The 6,000-nt window shown below is 38.4% G+C and overlaps 1 long non-coding RNA gene across 2 annotated transcripts; it reads right to left on the bottom strand.

Annotated features, from left to right (window-relative positions):
• Positions 1-1,994: 1,994 nt before the first annotated feature.
• Positions 1,995-5,476, bottom strand: LOC106149529. Of its 2 annotated transcripts, none has more exons than XR_001235781.1 (3): positions 4,631-5,440; positions 3,377-3,983; positions 1,995-2,033 (listed from the first exon to the last, which is right to left on the bottom strand). It is a non-coding gene; the product is annotated as an uncharacterized LOC106149529 (long non-coding RNA). The 2 variants fall into 2 exon arrangements; XR_001235782.1 differs by lacking the exon at positions 1,995-2,033 and having other exon boundaries at positions 2,428-3,983; positions 4,631-4,714; positions 5,438-5,476.
• Positions 5,477-6,000: the final 524 nt, after the last annotated feature.

Below are 6,000 nucleotides of genomic sequence, written 5' to 3'. Positions count from 1 at the left end.
CTTCTCTCTTCTCTCTTCTCTTTCTCTCTCTCTCTCTCTCTCTCTCTCTCTCTCTCTCTCTCTCTCTCTTTCCTTTGTCCTCCCTTCCTTCCTTTCGTGCTGACTTCCTCACAGGTCCAATCCCTCTCTGCCTGTATATCAGTTTCTATCTAACTTAGCTGTCCATAATATTCCCCTCTCTGAAGAGGTCCCTCTGCCATTAGGGAAGAATGGGTGAAGTTTCATTGGTGTACAGGAGGCAGCTGTCAGGGGTTTGCATTGAATATCATGACAGCTATACAGTAAACTTCACATATATTTAGTTTTTACTCTCAAGGCAAATTGAGACCCTTTTAATAGGTTTATAGTGACAATAACTAAAGGACATCTTTGGAGCTTGTAAAAATTTAGGAAGCAGTATTAAAGACTCTGAATAGATTTATTACCCAATATCAAAGTGTATATCATTTATACAATAACAAAATGCTTGTTTAATCAAGGCTGATAGATGCAAATTAAGTTTTAAATGACAGGACTAGAATTAAAGGAATACCAAACTTTGATTATTTTATATGTCTAAAGTCTAGATGCAGATTGTATAAAAGACAGCAATTATTAGCTATTTTGTATGTGTTAAGCTTATGTATCTTACTGTATAAACCTAACTCTAAAGTTTAGACTCACAACCAACTTGTTGCACTGCTGGTGTAGTGGTATGGTGCAAGATTCCCACAACCACCTTGTTTTTTAGTTGTATTTCTAGTCTTAGATATGTAGGTTGTATCATAAACTAATAATTGTTCATTAACCAGTCATAAACTTATTATTGAAAACATTTCATAGGTTAACATTTAAATAATCTTTAACTCTTAAGATTCAGTTTTTCATAATCAAAAGCCTAACAACAGAAAATGCAAGAGATTATCTTAGTAAAATATAGAACCTTTGCTTTTTTAATCTAGTTTTTTAAGTTTAACCAATAGGTATCTTAAAATCTTATTGCTTTAGACATAGAAACCTTGATCTTTTAATGATAGCCAACTTAAATATATTAATATATTTAATATAATCAGTATTAAATATATTAATATTTAATAGATATTAAAATGATGTAATTAATAATGTCTGTTGTGGTATGCCATCACAAGACTCGGGGAAAAATGGAGAAGTCCCATGAGTGGATGGAAACTGAACAAACTGTTTCACCAAGCTGCTGTTTTTAGTCACAAAGGGGCATTTTGTCCAGCAGTTCCAAGTTTAAGGGATCCCCACTTAGTCATCTTGATAATTACTTTAGATGACTCATGAAAACCAAATCATACCAGTTAACAGTACCTAAAGATATACATATATAGTATGTATAATTTTTGACAAAGGAAAACTTGAGATTTTGTGCATAGATAATAATAGACATTGCATTTATAAAACTAATTTTTATATTGTTTTGGTTGTCTAGTAACCTGGATGGAAATATATCACCAATTTTTAAAATATCCTTACTCTTATCAACCAATTTAAATTAGCCTATTGGTAAGATATATCAACCACAAGCATTTGGGCTAATATCTTGAGTGTCTATTTCTCTCTATTCCAATTCAAACTGAACATCTATTTGAAAATTGACATATAGAAGCACACATTAATCTAATCATATATAACCTTTATGTTATCAATCTTTATGGATTTTATTTGTAAGTCCTATGTAAGCCTGGAGCCTACTGGCCCTCATCTGGTAATTTTCTAAATGAGTTTGGCTAGAAGAGCTATACAACCAGTGTTCCATGGAAATACCCAAAACAGCCAGAAGTTTGTAAGGGCAAAAATAAAAGGAAAAACAAAATTGATATGAGCTCAAATAATCTATCTTTTTCTTTCTTTCTTCCTTCCTTCCTTATTTTTTTTTTTTTTTCTCTTTTTGAAACAGGGTTTCACTATGCAGTTTAGGCTAGCCTTGAACTCACTTTGTAGCCCAGGATGGTCTTGAACTTGCAGCAATCCTCCTGCCTTAGCCTCCGAGTGCTGGGATTACAGGTGTGTGTCACCACGCCTGGCTCCTAGAAAAAAATCTTTACTGAAGCAATTGTAGGTATTTTAACTGGTTATTAACAGATTAAACAGGTAGACTGATAAACATATCGAACACACAAAACAATTACTTTGAAATCACAGTACATTCTTAGATGTATTGGCTAAGTTGAACTACAATAATCCTTTTACAATTTTAGGTCTGTAATTATCAATAGGCTAGTTATAACTTATCCTATAGGTCATCAATTAGCTGAGATCTCTCGTAATAAGTTATGAATCAGAAGGGGGAAAATCTCTTGTACATTTGTGAAAGCAAGGAATGGTTTTTTTGTTTGTTGGTTTTTCTTTTTTCTTTTTGAGACAGGGTTTCTCTAGGCAGTTTAGGCTGGTCTTGAACTCACTTTGTAGCCCAGGCTGGCCTTGAACTTGCAGCGATCCTCCTGCCTCAGCCTTCAAGTGCTGAGATTACAGGTTTGTGCCACCATGTCATGCCTCAGGAATGTTTTAAGAAGAACACTAGGCTCTGTGATAGTTACTATAGTAAACTCTTCTTCTGATAGCCCCTGCTTTAGATAGCCATATGTAAATGTTACCTGTACAGGGACAGATTGTTAAAGGTGCAGTGTTGTCATTTATACACTTTCTTTTGGCAACTATTTTATTTCTCAGGAGATGCCCAGGCCAGATAGAAAGAGACAAGGCACTTTATTGGAGCTTACTGAGTATGTATAGTATTTCAAAGGGTGGGGCAAGTTGAAGGTCTGCCAAGGTATCAACCTCCTTGCTGCAAATGTCCACCCACAACAGTTTTTTCCTCCTTATGAAAAGAGACGAGAGGAACAGAGGGGTCCCTGCTTATCCCCGCTTGTTTTTCACTCTTTACCTAAGACATCTCTTAGGTTTGACCCTGTCCAGCTCCAGCAGTGGCAAGCTGGAGATACTCGAGGAAGTGGCCAAAACTGGGCTGTTCGTGCTGGCACTTTCTTCCTTGTGATCCTCGTGATCCACTTTTGTTTAAAACTGTTATCAAACTCATGAGCGTCTCCAGGGATGTTTGCTCTTCCATCACTGAAATCATTTTTGCTGTAATGGCCCTCGCCTAAACCAATCAGCCTGCCCAGTCCTAGCAGCATTCCTGAGGGAAGGGGAGATGAAAAGGGGGAGTGGAGATATTCCCTAGTTTCCAGCCCTCTCCTAAGGGCAGAAAGCTGGGCAGAATGGGATTCAAACTTTTTCAGTTATTCGTTGAGAGTTAGAGGATTAAATCTGGACAAGTTTTTAAGAATCTGGTGCTAGGGTAAGTCAGAGGGAATACAAAATGCGAAACACGGGTGGTCAGACCCTGAAGGATCACGAGGGGTAAACTCACCATCCTGGAGATGGAAGACCGGGTCACTCGAGAATGGTGGAATCTGGTCAGCCACAGGGAAGAGACTCGCCCTAGACAAACTGATCTGCATTATTTCTCAGGGGAAGGGCAGTGGAGATGGGAAAGAAGAGTGCCTGATCCAACAGTAACTCCATGCAGCACAAGGAACTCTTACATCTCCCTAGTGTCAAAAGGAGGGACCATTGCCTTGTTTTTAACTGGCCAACCAGCCAGCCAGCCTCTGCCCAAAGTGTAGGGGCAGGACTACCTGACACAGCCTGGGGACAAAACCCTTTCCTAGCAGAGCAGCAGGGCAGGACCTTCACCGCAATAAATCCAAGACCTCAAGATTATTCTCAAGTCTTAAGAGCTTAAGTGATTTGCCTTGTATTTTGGAGTAATTTGGCAAAAGGTGAAAGATTCCTAAGATATGAAGACAAATAGGAATATTAATTTGGACTTGAGAGCTTCAAGTTCTATGGGAACTTCTAGTTCTATGGGAAAGGGAATGTCCACCCTGTTTTTCTCACCATTGTATTTTAGACTCACATAACACGTTTGGTCTTGTAACTGGTTCACTGCTGAAGAGCCGCAGAACAAATGGTACCTGTAATGTTACCAATATCCGATATTTACTATTTAGACTTTGGATTTAAAGTTGATCCTGGAACAAATTAAGACTTTTGGGGCTGTAGGAATGGAATGAAAGCATTTTGCATGTGAAAAGGTCATGAAAGGGGGTAAGGCTGCGTTACGGTTTGTGTCTGCATGTACCCCCAAATTCTCATGCAGTCATGGGGCAGGCTTCTAGATATTTGATTGATCCATAATTCAGTGTTGGAATTACGGATGTGAGAGCTACACCTGCCCTGGGGCGGGTAGTTTGCGTACAGTGTAAGGGAGAGGAAGAGGCTGCTTGCCACCTCTCCTCCCTTTTGCTCTTGTTGCTTTTGCCCTTTTCTGCCACCATGAACTGTTGCCCTCTGCCGTGTGCCACTCTGCCTTGGAACCAGCCGAGTAAGGACTGAAACTTCCACAAACTGTGAGCTAGGTAAACCTTTCCTTCCTTAATTCTGGGCATCAGGTATTTTGTCTCAGCAACGAGAGAAAAGTAACCGAGACAGGCTGGGATGCAATAGACAGAATGTTTGCACGTCCCCAAATTCATGCATTGATTGAGGTGATTGGTCATGACAGTGGAGCTCTCATGGAAGAAATTGGTGTCCTCAGAAAAAAACATGCTGGGACGCTCACCCCTTTCACCAGGTGAGGAGGACACAGGAAGATATGAACCAGGAACTGAATCTGCCAGCATCTTGATCTTGAATTTTCCAGCCTCTAGAATGGTGACAAAAGGTATTTATAAGCCATCAAGTTTTTGGTGCTTTTGTTGAAACAGCCTTAATATGACACCAGCAATATGACACCAGCCTTAATATGACACCAGCAATAACACATTCTATGTCTTAAATGGCGTAAGGGATTGTAGGCTTATTTTTAGTTATAGTTTATGATATTTATTGCTATCTGATGAAAAATAATATATTAAACACATACATTTATGAGATATATATATGTATACAGAAAACACTGTTTATAGGTAACTTTTGTTTTCTATCATCTTTCCAGGTACTGTATTTTCTGTGCATTACAGAGAATGCTATTTCTTCTTAAGGTTATTTTCTCCTTATCTTAACAATGCATACACATTGAGTAAACATAAAAACTTTTCCTAACACTTGGCTCTAGTGATTTTTCCTATTGTTTGTAAATTTTGTCTATGTTGATCCAGATATTTAACATTTGATAAGGATCATTTAATTATTAAAGAGGAATCTGTCTTATATATAAGGAGAAATATCTGGAAGAGATTATTTAAAACAGTGATGTGACATCTATAAAAGGGAATACTGCTGCATGCTGCAGAATAATTGACACTTATTGATATATTAACATCTTAGACGGATTTGAAAGATATTATGCTAAGTTACTTTTTCCTCATAGCTGAGACAAAATACCTAACACTCAAAGTTAAAGGAGTAAAGGTTTACTGTAGCTTACAGTTTGTAGAGCTTTCAGTCCATTATCAGCTGGCTCCAAGGCACGACAGCATGGCAGAGGGGCATTGCAGAGGAGATACAGTTCTTGGCAGGCAGAAGGCAGAACAGCGAAGTAGCAAACAAGCAGCATGTTCCTTATAGATCATCGGGCTATTTGCCCTTAGTACAGGTAGCACTCACACACTGGGTGGGGCACCCTTAATTCCAGCATCGCACACCCTAGATCCAGCCACCTCCAAAAGTCCCACTTATGACAGCATGAGGCTTTGGGAGGACATCTAGATACAAGCCATAAGAGTTACCTACTATGTGAGTCCACTTTTATAACATTCTTGAAAAAACATAAATATAGCAGGAAATAAATTAGTTCTTGCCAGAGAATGCAGAGAAGGAGTGTAATTTGGTGTAACAATAAATGTGTGGTACCACAATTCAAGAATGCTTAAAAAGGCAGCACAGGGTACACACAAATTAGTACATGTAAAACCTGGTGAAATCTAAGATTAGTGATTAATTTTTCACTTATGTCAACTTCCTGGGTTTGTTGGACTATAGTTATTCACT

This window comes from Chinchilla lanigera, unplaced genomic scaffold (assembly GCF_000276665.1).
Source record: "Chinchilla lanigera isolate Chin_1 unplaced genomic scaffold, ChiLan1.0 scaffold00047, whole genome shotgun sequence".
Taxonomy (NCBI): domain Eukaryota; kingdom Metazoa; phylum Chordata; class Mammalia; order Rodentia; family Chinchillidae; genus Chinchilla; species Chinchilla lanigera.
This window is presented reverse-complemented; position numbering and strand designations above follow the sequence as displayed.